This window comes from Chrysemys picta, chromosome 7 (assembly GCF_011386835.1).
Source record: "Chrysemys picta bellii isolate R12L10 chromosome 7, ASM1138683v2, whole genome shotgun sequence".
In the NCBI taxonomy this organism is placed as follows: Eukaryota; Metazoa; Chordata; order Testudines; family Emydidae; genus Chrysemys; species Chrysemys picta.
The window spans coordinates 37,603,550-37,616,858 of NC_088797.1; the positions used below are offsets into that span (position 1 = coordinate 37,603,550).

The window sequence follows — 13,309 nt, forward strand, 5'->3', positions numbered from 1 at the left end:
CATGCCTGGTTACGTACGTGCAGGAAGCCATGTGACCCAGCAGGGTGAGGCACGACCTCACCGTGGTAGTTGGGAAGGCCCTGAGCCCTTGAATGAGGCTCGTGATGGTGCAAAAGCGGTTGTCTGGCAGGATGGCTTGTGCACGTCTGGAGTCTAGGACTGCGCCGATGAATTCTATTCTCTGGGTAGGTTCCAGAGTGGATTTGTCCTTGTTGAGTAGGATGCCCAACTCGTTGAATGTGTGCACTATTATGTGGACGTGCGCTCGAACTTGCTCTCTGGTGCGACCGCATACCAGCCAGTCGTCTAGGTACGGGAACACCTGTATCCCTTGCCGACGAAGGTACGCTGCCACGACAGCCATACATTTCGTGAACACTCTTGGGGCCGAGGATAGGCCGAAGGGAAGGACTGCAAATTGGTAGTGCACCTTGCTTATCACGAATCGCAGGAAGCGTCTGTGAGGCGGGTAAATTGCAATATGAAAGTATGCTTCTTTCATGTCGAGGGCGGCGAACCAGTCTCCAGGATTGAGGGAAGGGATAATGGCCCCCAAAGAGACCATGCGGAACTTCAACTTTACTACGAATTTGTTGAGTCCGCGCAAGTCCAAGATGGGTCGCAGACCTCCTTTGGACTTGGGGATGAGGAAGTAACGGGAATAAAATCCCCTGCCCCTTAACTCTACTGGAACCTCCTCTATGGCCCCCATAGCAAGGAGCGTGGAAACCTCCTGTATAAGAAGTTGCTCGTGAGAAGGGTCCCTGAAGAGGGACAGGGAAGGGGGGTGGGAGGGGGGGATTGAAGAAAACTGGATAGCGTATCCCCTCTCCACCGTGCGAAGGACCCAACGGTCCGAAGTTATAAGGGACCAAACACGGTGGAAGTGGGAGAGGCGATCCCGAAAGGAGGGGGCTGGATCCTGGGGGATGACTGGGGCACCGTCCTCGACCGCACCTTCAAAAGTTCTGCCTGGGGCCTGCGGGTGGTCTTGGTGGCCCTTGGTTCTGACCGGGTTGAGGGCCGGTCCACCTTCGTCTACCACCTCGCCCACGCCTCCGGGCCGAGTCCTGTCTCTGACGAGGTGGGGGGGGGTAGAAGCGCTGAGGCTGAGGCCTAAATGGCCTGCGCTGAGGGCCCGCAACATGCATCCCCAGGGAACGCATGATTGTCCTGGAGTCCTTGAGGCTCTGCAGGCGAGAGTCCGTCTTCTCCGAGAACAATCCCTGTCCTTTGAAGGGCAGATCCTGCAGGGTTTGCTGCAGTTCCTGAGGCAAACCCGAAACCTGGAGCCAGGAGATCCTCCGCATAGCGATACCTGAGGCCAGGGTTCTCGCAGCAGAGTCCGCTATGTCCAAGGAGGCCTGCAAGGAGGTCCGAGCCACCTTCTTACCCTCCTCTACCAAGGCCCCAAACTCCTCCCTGGACTCTTGGGGAACCAATTCCTTGAACTTCCCCATAGAGTTCCAGGAGTTAAAGTTGTAGCGGCTCAAGAGCGCCTGCTGGTTAGCCGCTCTAAGTTGCAGCCCTCCGGCTGAATAAACTTTACGGCCAAACAAATCGAGGCGCTTAGCCTCCTTCGATTTGGGCGCTGCGGCCTGTTGACCGTGGCGCTCCCTTGCATTCACTGATGCCACCACCAGTGAACACGGCTGGGGGTGGGTATACAAGTACTCGTAGTCTTTGGAAGGGACGAAGTACTTTCTTTCCACCCCTCTCGCTGTGGGTGGGATAGAGGCAGGAGTTTGCCATATCGTATTTGCGTTCGCCTGGATCGTGCGGATCAGGGGTAACGCCACTCTCGATGGGGCATCCGCCGCGAGGATATTTACGATGGGGTCCTGCACCTCCACTATCTCCTCCGCCTGCAGGTCCATGTTACGGGCCACCCTACGTAGGAGGTCCTGGTGAGCCCGAAGATCTATTGGGGGTGGACCTGTGCACGATGTGCCCGCCACTGCCTCATCCGGAGAGGAAGAGGAAGATGCCTCCGGAGGTAAAGGATCCAAGGGAGGGTCCTGGTCTCCCTGCTCCTGGGCCGGAGCATCACCTGCGCTTGGGTCCAGGACGTCAGGTGGTGCGGACACGGAAGCCTCCATGCCCCCTGGCGGAGGCCGAGAGATGGTGGATTCCGGGGCCCTTCTAACGGAGTGGCCCGAGCGAGAGGTCGAAGCTATTGGAGCCCCTTGGGCCTGATGGTACGCCCACGGGGTCCAGAACGACCAGTGAGATGGGCCATGAGCAGGGTCCTCTGCTACCTCCTGCCAATGGCCTATGTCCTGCTCCTCGGCTTGCCCCTGAGGGGGGTATGGCGATCTCGATAAGTCCTCAGAGGAGCGGGACACCGATCTCGATGGCCATGGCGGTGCCGAGTGCGCCGAGACGAATCCCGTGGGCTGCGGTGCCGCACGGTGCCGGTCCGGAGATGTTCTATCTCCACGCGGTGCCGGCGATCGGTGCCGGGACCGCGACCGGTGCCGATGACCTCGCCGGTGCCGGGAGTCGGATCTGGACCTCGACGATGACCTGGAGTAGGCCCGGTGCCGGGAGCGGCCTCTCGACGTCGAGCGTCGATCGTAGCGGTGCCGAGAACTACGTCTCGATGTTGATCGGTGCCGACGATCATAGCGGTGCCGAGACGCAGAGCGGTGCCGCGACGAAGATCTTGGCCGCGAGTACGACCGGTGCCGAGGAGATATCCGGCGCCGGGACTGCGAGCGGCGTGGGGACCTGCTTCTGGACCTGGACCGGTGTCGCGGTTCCAGCCCTTGCGATGGAGGGCGCATCAAGGCAGGCTTCCCCCTAGACTGGACCGGACGAGTCAACGGTGCCGTGGGTGCCGGTGGTTCGGGTGGTGCCGGCTCCGTGAGAGCGATCAAGTCTCTCGCCGTCTCAAAGGTCTCTGGGGTCGACGGGAGGCACTGTATCACCGCCGGTCTCGGTGGAGATCCTATCTGCACCGGACTCAACGGCCTCGGAGCCGGAGTCGACGGTGCTGGAGGCACCTGTTTCCGGTGCTCCACAGGTGGACGCGGCTCTACCCCCGGCACTGGGGGAGCCGGCGTCTTCGGCACGGAGGTCCCCGTCTTATGGGCTTTTTTATGCCCCGGGGATAATGACCGGCGCCGAGGCACTTGCTGTGCTTGCGGTGCCGACGAGGTCCGGTGCCGTGGGGGCTTGTCCGACGCCACTCGTGTGGTCGGAATAGTCGGTGCCGCCGGGGCACTGCGCACCGAGGTGCCAGGTGCCGGGGCCTGACGCGCTGATGGAGCGTCCGGGGTAAGTGCCGCCTCCATAAGGAGTTGCCGGAGCCGAAAGTCCCGCTCCTTCTTGGTCCTTGGTCTGAAGGCCTTACAGATCTTGCACTTATCTGTTTGATGGGACTCTCCCAGGCACTTCAGACAGGAGTCGTGCGGGTCGCTCGTTGGCATAGGCTTAGCGCAGGAGGCGCACTGTTTGAAGCCGGGAGCCTTGGGCATGAGCCCCGCCACGCGGCCGGGGGAAAAAGGGGGAGACAACCCCCTTAATCCCCTTGAACTATATAACAACTAGTGACAAGTGAAAAAACCAACTATTTAACTATAAACAACTAGAACTATAACTATAACTGTAAATGACTAAATAAGCTAGGGAGAGTGGAGAACAGCTATGCCGCGCTCCACAGTTCCAACGACCGTCAGGGGCGGTAAGAAGGAACTGAGGGGGCGTCGGGTCGGCTGGGGTATATATTCAGCGCCATGAAGGCGCCACTCTAGGGGGCTCCACAGCCGACCCGCCGGTGTTGCTAGGGTAGAAAATTCTCCGACGATCGTGCACGCGGCGCGCGCACACCTAATGGAATGGATATGAGCAAGCACTCGAAGAAGAATAGAGATATTTACAATTTCCCTTAAAACTGCACTGTGCGATTCCAACTCATAGACTTCCAGTATGAATATCTGAATTTCTAGCTAGCAGGGTGTGGCACTGGAATTTTTTGTTCCACTCGAACAATATCTGGAAAGTATTTCTTTTATAATGTCACAAAAGAATTCATTAAAGGGACAACAGTATCTAAATGACCATTCAGAAATGATAGGCGTTCATCCAAGACAATGTAGTCACTATTATCCATCAGATTTTTAAAAAGCAGTCTGTTTCACTATATACATACTCAAAATGTCACCACAGTACAATACAGATTCTAACCACATCTAAGAACAGAGGTTACCAAAATTACCACCTCTGCTTAGTGTAGTAGCAGGTTGTATGACAGTTATTAAATACATCTTCCATTAAACAGCACAAGTCTTTAAACTAAATATTATAAATAAGTGATTTAATAATAATAACGGACAACCTTGTTGGCAATCTAAGCAGGCCAAGGGCTGAATAATCGCAAAGACTGAACTATCCTCATCTTTAAAAGTTTTTCCTTCAGTTCAGTGTTGAACCACAATGGAGCACAGGAAAGTTTACACTGTTGCTGTTGGTGCTATATCTGTGCTACAGACAAAGAATTTCAGTCAATAGGGTTGTCAATCTGGCACCTTTCATCAATGCTAAACGCTCACATGCTCTCTCTCTCTCTCTCTCACACACACACACACAGAGGGTGTATGTAATATAAATAAATAATTGATTGAGTGAACAATGTTATGCTGCTGCTGCCAAAAAAAAAAAAAAAAAAAAGGTAAATATGCTGGGTTGCATTAAAAGAAGTGAATATGTAAGACTCGGGAGGTAATTGTTTCACTCTACATAGCACTAGTGAGGCCTCAACTAGAGTACTGTGTCCAATTTTGGGCACTCATGTTTTGAGAAGGATGCCAACAAATTGGAGAGAATCCAGAGGCGAGCAAACAAAAATAAGAGGTTTAGACCTATGAGAAAGGTTTAAAGAATTGGGCACGTTTAGTCTAGAGTAATCAACTTAGTTTGCAGCAAGGGAGAGACAGGTTAGATATGAAAGAAAACTTTGGGTAGTTAAGTGCTGGAACAGGTTACCTAGGGAGGTTGTGGAATCCCCAACATTGGAGGTTTTAAAGAACCAACACCTGTCTAGGTATACTTAATCCTGCCTCAGTGCAGGGTGGGGTTATGGGGCTGGACTAGATGACCTCTTCATGTCCCTTGCAGCTCTACATTTCTGTGATAAAACTACAATAAAACAAAACAAGTTGCAAATTCCAGCCCCCAAAAGTTAGGAAATACCAGAATTAAGGATGCCTGTGCAACCTTAATTCGGCCCCCTAGTGTGTATGCATTTTGATAGAGTCTTTAATTACAGGAACACACTATTTTTTCCTACAGGACCCCTACCTCATTCAGTGTGTAGGATGGATGGTACTCATGGAAGGAGCAACTATATTAATTTCCTCTTGGGTTTTTCTATGGTGCTTATCACTATAGTGTCTGACAGCTTCACAAACATTAATGAATTTATCTTCGTAACTCTTCTGTGAGGCAAGGGGGTATTATTATCCTCATTGTACAGAAGGAGAATTGAGACATAAAGATTAAAGTCAAAAGTGCCCACTAATTGCAGATCCCCAATCTAAGATGCTTAGGAGCTGATTTTTCAAAGTAATAAGTATTATATAGCACTTAATGTGTTCAAAGCACAGCTCCCATTGAGTTCTGTTGCAAATGTGAGTGCACATCAGACATCAGGGTCTCAAACTGGGCACCCACAAAATGAGGAATACAATTAGTGACCACTTGTGAAGAGTGTGATATACGTGACTTGTCCAGCAACACAAAGGAACTCTGGCAGGCAGAGGCAGGGATAGAATCCAGTTCTCCAGGGTGTCATTCAACTGCCTAAAGCATGAGATCATCCTCTCTCTTCTTGTAGTCCTCTGCCTTCCTCACTACACAGTATCCAACTTCTGCAACAAGGGAGGCAGGGGCATTACGGACAATGTATCTTTGGGGATGGAAACATTCAAATCAATCCATTTTTGCTCTTTAGCAGATGCTACTGTGGACAATAAATGACTCGCGTCTACACTGTAATTTCATTATGCTGTGCAAAATAGTTCAGTATAAGACCCTCCCTTATTAGATGACTCCACATTAGCCAGCTGGTGGTTATAGCTATTAGAGCCCAATTAACAGAGTACCCCCATCTGGTGGCTAGATTTGCTTTGAGGGCATCATGCGTGTTACAGCTGAGACTTGAACTGGGACCTTCATGAACCAAAGGCTGCCACTCTAACATTTGAGCCAAAAGGGCCAGCCAGCAGGAGCGAGGCTAAGCTTGTCCCCATAAAGGCAACCGCTCACTCCTATATGTATGGGGAAAGAATGTCATTCCAATCGGACCGCCAACCCCCTCCCTAGGCTTGACTGCCCAAGCTCCCTGCCAAGCCACAACTTCAAAGAGCTGTCGCGTGAGCCCTGCTGACACAAGCCTGTCAAGTCAAGCTGGGAGGCTCGTTCCAAAATGCTGTGTAGACGTACCTCGTGTGACGTGAGCCAGTCGCTCCCCCCTCAGTCTCTCTCTGACCTTTCGATATGTAGAGAGCTACGAGAGTGCAAAGCATGATTATTCTCCTATCTTATGCTATCACACGTAGCAGCACAGCCTGTTACATTTGCTCATCTGAAGGCACATGCGGACAAGTAGAATGATTGAGCAGGAAAAGTTGCAGTCAGCAAGGTCATTTTTCCCAGAGTTTTCTGTAAAGTGGTCCTGTGCCTTATTGACTGCACTCTATTCAAACCCTGCTCTGAATAACAGTTTTCTGTTTTCTTCTGCTTATGTTAATCTATGTTAATTAACAAGAAAATTAGCATAAGCAGAAGATAACAAAGACACCCCAGAATTATGACCCTTATTTCAGAGACCAAATTTCCCCTCGTGACAGTTTTATTCACAAATCATTAAAACTCCAAGACATCTGGTCTCCCTCATTATAGCCACTGCACCAAAGACTGCTAAAAACAAACAAACAAATAAACAAACAAAACCTGCCCTATTTTTAGGGGTTTAAAACTTGGCCCTAAAAGACAGACTAAAACTTAGCATAAAAGGTTTTAATTTGTTTATTTGGGGTGTGATGCAACAGAGGTTTAAAGAAAACTTTTGGCCATCTTTGGACTGTGAAAGTGGAAGGAACTTGAGGCTGGGATTTGGAGGAGTGCAGAGCTGCAGGGACAGCATGCTGAGGGAGTGGAGGGCATCAGCTAATAACCCTCTGAACAATGTTTGGATCACTCTGGATGGGCTGTGGGAGGTACATTCGTACTATTTCGGCTGGAAGAAAAGGCACTGCTTCTTGGGGTTTTAAGAGTGTGGGAGGGGGAAGGGAATCCTGATAGACCACACACCTATTTAGTTCCAATATGAAGCTATACCATGATATTTTAACTGCTTGATATGTGTTGAGAAGCTGTAAATGTATGGTGGTAATACATAATCTCTTAAAGGTATAGTTCCTTCCCTATTAGAGATGGCCCAGAACTAAAACCACTCTGTGAAATCTCTGAACTTTGAAAGTCTGGATAAAATGGTAGCAGGATCAGTCCTAATTTTAGCTTTACAAAACCAAAAATACCTTCTGTTTTTCCCACCTCTGAAATTATATAGTATTTTCACATCAACATATACTGCTATGTACACACACACACACTACAGACATGCATTCTTTTAGGCAATATGGTTAAGAATCTGCCTTGAAGCAGTTAAGAATCTATGATTACGTTGCCAAACAATTCCCTAGAGCTAGCCTTGGATTAAACAAGAAAAATTTAAAAGTTTGGTCAGTGGCAAAAACAGGTGCTTTGTATTGCGGTTAGAAGTTTCCGTAACAATGACAGGAGCACTAATTAAAAGCCAATTAGTCACAGACATTATTCTGAGGTCCAACACTTTGCAAACTCTCTGCTCTTGGATTTTCCCTCTCTCAAGCTGCCCATTATCCTCAGTACAAAGGCCTTAAAATGAATGTGGACTGTTTGACTGTCACTATGGAAACCTTGCCGCAGCATGGTACACAAATGCTTCCCAGGAATCTTCAGAGCCACTTTTCCCTGTGATCTTTGCCCCACACAAATGTGCTGTTTATTCACTCCTCTCCCTATTGATGAAACCCTGTTAGACGGTTTGTGAATACTAATGAAAAAGAATTGAACCCACCCTTTAAAAACTGTAACTTCCTCCAATGAGGCTTTATTATGGCAGTACAAAGTGTCATGATTGGGCTGCTTAGTCCCACTTGCTTAAAACTCAGACACCTCTGCACGTTCAAAATTAGTGCCTGTGTTTTGTATTACATTGTGCTGCTGCATAAAGAACTTGTAAAGAAGAACTGTCTAGTGGTTAAAGCACACGACTCAAAATCATAAGATCAGGGTTTTTGCTTTATTCTGTCCCTGACTAGCTTTGCCATGCCCATGCCCCTTTCCACCCAGTGCTGTATCAGTTATAGTAAACATGCTGGTATTGGGGCATCGGCTGTGTATCCCACCAGTGTGAATTAGGAAGCATGAGTAAGCACCCATGAAAAGCACTTCTTTCCTGCTTGACTTGGTCCTATTATATAGCCTAACCAGGAGGGGAAAATCAAGTCAGAACTTAGCCCGTTACTTGAATCACACTCCTAAGGGAATTCAGGGTCATGTGGCAATGGTAAAGAATCACAGAAAGATGCTTTCTTCCAACACTGAGCAAGAAATGTTATTATCCCTAAAGCCACTCTGTCTCTTCTGCTTCAGTCCAGACTTTCTGTCTAGAACCTTCCTCACTCTCCCTCAAACCTGGCATCCTGCTACAGTTGTAAAGAAACCGGGCACACATCCTTGCAGGAAGATCAGCAAATATTAGCTGCCCCCCACTTGCTCTGTAAACAGAAAGGCTTGCAGCTGTACTCCTTTGATCTTGAAAGTAGAGTTGGCTGTGCAGCAGCTCAGACTGTTCCATAGCTTCTCCCATTTCGGTCAGTTTTTGAATTAGAAATTATCTTTATACCCCTTCAGCTTTCCCCCTTGTCTCTCGAACAACATGCTGGGTCCCTGACACAGGGCATCATCCTCAGTTTATTGGTCCACCGAGCCTTTTTCCTTTATCCTGCCCTGGTTGCTTCTGACCGTCAGACATATAATGCTGCATCCCTAGCAAGACATTCCAGAACAATGAATAATGCCCCTACCCCCCAGCCTCTGATATTTAATCCAGATTACATGATCAAATTCAAAAGATTTGTTGTTGTTGTTTTTGGCTGGAGGGAGAGGGTAGATTATCAGATGAACATGAGCTCCCAGTGTGACACTGTGGCCAAAAAGGCTAATGCTCTTGCTCTGCCAGAAGCTGGGAATGGGTGACAGATGATGGATCATTTGAAAACTACCTGTTCTGTTCATTTCCTCTGGGGCACCTGGCGCTGGCCACTGTTGGAAGACAGGATACTGGACTAGATGGACCTTTGGTCTGATCCAGAATGGCCGATCTTATGCATAAACAGGGGAATCTCACGCAGGACTAGAGAGGTTATTTTACCTCAGTATTTGGCACTGGAATAGTGTGTCCAGTGCTGATGCCTATGATTCAAGAAGGATGTGGATAAATTGGAGTTGGTTCAGAGAAGGGCCACAAGAATGGATTAAAGGGTTAGAATTCATGCCTGATTGTGATTGAGCTTCTGGAGTCTATTTAACATAACAAAGAGAAAGCTAAAGGATGATTTGATTACGGCTTGCAAGTACCTACATGGGGAACTGAGGTTTAATAATTAGGCTCTTGAATCTACCAGAGAAAGGTATAACATGATCCAATGGCTGGTTGAAGCTAGACAAGTTCAGACTGGAAATAAGACAATTGTTTAACAGTGAGGGTAATTAGCCATTGGAACAATTTACCAAGGATCATGGTGGACACTCCATCACTACCAATTTTCAAATCAAGGTTAGATGGTTTTCTAAAAGATACACTGTAGGAATTATTTCGGGGAAGTTCTCTGGCCTTTGTTATACAGGAGGTTGGACTAATGATAATAATAGTCCCTTTTGGCTTTGGAATCGATGAATCTATGAAATCAGATTTATTTGAACTCTCCATTTGTCAACCCTGTTACTGCTTCCTTTGATACTTCAGACTAATCTGACACAGAAGAGCCCATCAGAATAGGTTGGGTCTTGCAGCAAAGTATGTTTTGGGCAGGGGGTGCAGAACGGTAAAGAGGGGGTATAGGATAGAACAGATGAGTTAATGAAGTGGAAGAACTGGGGGTAGGAAAAAGCAATTTTTCAAAACAAAAATGAAATGGCAAAGATATTTTAGAGAAACCAAAATGGAAGACTTTGAAGTACTAGCATGGATGGACCGATGCTCGCTGGTTCACACTTCAAATCAGTCCAAATTCCTTGAAACAATGGGAGTTGTCATTTTTCCCCGCCTTCAGGAAATGAGTCTTTCTAGAGCGGTGTGCAGTCAGTACTGCGTCATACTTTTTATTCAGGGCTGAAGAAACAATAATTGGCCTTACAACATTTGGGGAAACTGAGGCAAGGAGGTTAGGAGACGTGATGCAAGCCCCAGAAGTTGATGTCTGTTCTGGGATTTGACCTCTAAAGTGCCTAATTCTCAGTCCCCTGCTCAAAACTCAACTCTCTTTCTAGTTTCACAGCTGGCATTCCCAAAAATGACAAAACAAAGATGTGTCTCCCCCCAGTTCCTGGGTTGGGCAGAAAGATTAAATAAAACACCTTGCCTATTGTGCTCCCCGCAAGTGCTTCACATTTGTGGGTACCTGAGCATACCTATATGCTTTCATCCCATCTCAGGAATCCCTATCCACAAGAAGCTGAATTTATCTTTAACTTTGTAGTTCAGAGGCTAGTTAGAACATTCTTTAGTAATAACTATACGAAGACTTCAAGATATTGTTTAGCTTTATCCTGAATCTCATCTAAGCAGAGACAGTCAGTAGTGCCAAGCCATGACAGAGCAGAGTTTTATGGAAAGAATTATTTTTACTAGTAAGCTCTTGAATGTGCATAGGGCTGAAAGCTAAATTAAAACCAGATCTCCAGATGTGAAACACCATAGCTATCAACACTTCCCGATTCACCAGCCCGACACTCACCCACATCTATGAGAAAAGATTTTCACACTAGTGGAAGATGCTCGATGGTTTACAGGTTCAAAGCTTAAGCAGCAAATGTACAGCGTAGTGCAAGCCAGTCTTTTAAATGCAGAACTAGCTTTAGTAATCTCTAAAGCAGGGGTGGGCAAACTATGGCCCACGTGCCGAATCCGGCCCGTCAGGGCTTTGGATCTGGCCTGCGGGATTGCCACCCCTGTGGCTCCACGGGCCCCGCACCACTCCCAGAAGCAGCCGGCACCACGTCCCTTCAGCCCCTGGATGGGGAGGGGGTGCAAAGGGCTCCGTGCGCTGCCCTCGCCTGCAGGCACTGCCCCCCACAGCTCCCATTGGCCGGGAATGGGGAATCGCGGCCAATGGGAGCTGGGGGGGGGGCGTACCCACAGGCGAGGGCAGCGCGCGGAGCCCTCTGCCTCCCCCCTTCCCCAAGGGCCACAGGGACGTGGTGCTGGCCGCTTCTGGGAGCAGTGTGGCACAGGGCCAGGGCAGGCAGGGAGCCTGTCTTAGCCCTGCTGCGCGCTGCTGCCACCCTGGAGCCGCTCCAGGTAAGTGGCGCCAGGCTGGAGCCCACACCCCGAACCCCAACCCCCTGCCCTGAGCCCCCTGCCGCACCCCGCGCCCCTCCTGCACCCCAACTTCCTGCCCTGAGCCCTCTGCCGCACCCCACACCTCTCCTGCACCTCAACTCCCTGCCCGAGCCCCATGCCACATCCCACACCCCAACCTCCTGCCCTGAGCCCCCTCCGGCACTCTGTGCCCCCTCCTGCATCCCAACTCCCTGCCCTGAGCCCCCTCGTACACCCTGCACCACTCCTGCTCCCCAACCCCTTGCCCTGAGCCCCTTCTGGCACACTGCACCCCCGCCCACATCCCGCACTCCCACCCACACCCCAACCCCCTGCCCCAGCCCTACATTCATGGCCCTGCATGCAATTTCCCCTCCCAGATGTGGCCCTCGGACCAAAAATTTTGCCCACCCCGCTCTAAAACCCAAAGGGGCCTGTCACAAGGCAGGGCTTCTCCCCAGCTTCCAAACACACTCTGCCCCACTCAGCTTCCTTTAAGAAGGCTTATTGTCAAAACTATGGTGACCATTCACATGTTCCCAAAATACCCAACATTCTGGCACTTCTGGGAACAGCATGGGCCAATTCCTGCCTGCATGACCTCTCCCCACAACCAGCATGACCATACATGGTGCATGCAAGATCATGCTACACAGGGGATGCCATTTTCAACAGTGCACTGCCCTGCCCCCATCAGCCTGACCTCATACGTGTGCAAAGTCACACCAGCAGGGACAGAGCCATGCACTGTTCAAAAAAGCATCCCCCCATCAGATACTGGACAAAACCACATCCATGTTGTCCCAGTACTGGGCAGAAGACAAGCCAGCCAAAAAGAGGCCTGTCCAGTATAAAACCGGACGAGTGGCCTCCCCAGGCCAAACACAAGCAGGTAAAACAAACAGAAATAGTCCTGTAGCTCATCCTTTGTCCTAGTGTTTCACAGCCTCTCCTCCCGGGAGGTGATCCAGCTTCTTACATTTCTTCCACTCCCAGCCAGTTATTCTCCCTTTCTGGAACAGGTCCAGGACAGCCTTCCAGGGCCCCTCCACAGGATTTAGCTCCTCTCCCGCCAGGCACAGCCTGACCCAATCACTCCTCCTCTTCCTGCCCAATGACAGGTCTTTATAGCCTTAGGTGTAGCCTTGCCCCCTTGGGCCCAACTGCTCTGACACACAGGAACTGGGCCTGGTGTACTTACAGGGACCAGCTACCCTGTAATATACCTCCCCCCTTTTCAGAGAAAATAAGCCTTGTTTGCACTACAGTACTTATATGACGTGAATTGAAAAATACTATTTCTTTTGTTTATGATTTTTACAGTGCAAATATTTGTAATAAAAATAATAATATAAAGTGAGCACTGTACACTTTGTATTCTGTGTTGCAATAGAAATCAATATATTTGAAAATGTAGAACAACATGAAAAATATTCAATACATTTCAGTTGGTATTCTAGTGTTTAACAGTGTGATTAAAACTGCGATTAATTGCGATTAATTTTTTTAATCGTGATTACTTTTTTTGAGTTAATTGCATGAATTAACCGTGATTGACAGCCCTAATAAAAATAGGTATTTTCTGTCTCCCTTCCCGTACTGGAGCCCTGCTTCCATCCTTAGCCCCTTATCTGGCCCTCTACCATTTGTTCAGCCCTT

The 13,309-nt window shown here is 49.1% G+C and overlaps 1 protein-coding gene and 1 long non-coding RNA gene across 4 annotated transcripts in view; one reads left to right on the plus strand and one right to left on the minus strand.

Moving 5' to 3' along the window:
- EFCC1 (EF-hand and coiled-coil domain containing 1) overlaps positions 1-13,309 on the plus strand; it is a 106,774-nt gene that overhangs the window by 63,388 nt on the left and 30,077 nt on the right. The window lies entirely within an intron of this gene.
- Positions 1-13,309, minus strand: part of LOC122174400 (uncharacterized) — an 84,294-nt gene that overhangs the window by 40,787 nt on the left and 30,198 nt on the right. The window contains exon 1 of one of the 2 annotated variants that reach the window (XR_006176138.2): positions 6,445-7,597. The exons of the other annotated variant lie outside the window; for it this stretch is intronic. This is a non-coding gene — a long non-coding RNA (uncharacterized LOC122174400). Of the gene's footprint in view, positions 1-6,444; positions 7,598-13,309 lie in introns of those variants that run through there. 2 annotated transcript variants of the gene reach the window in all.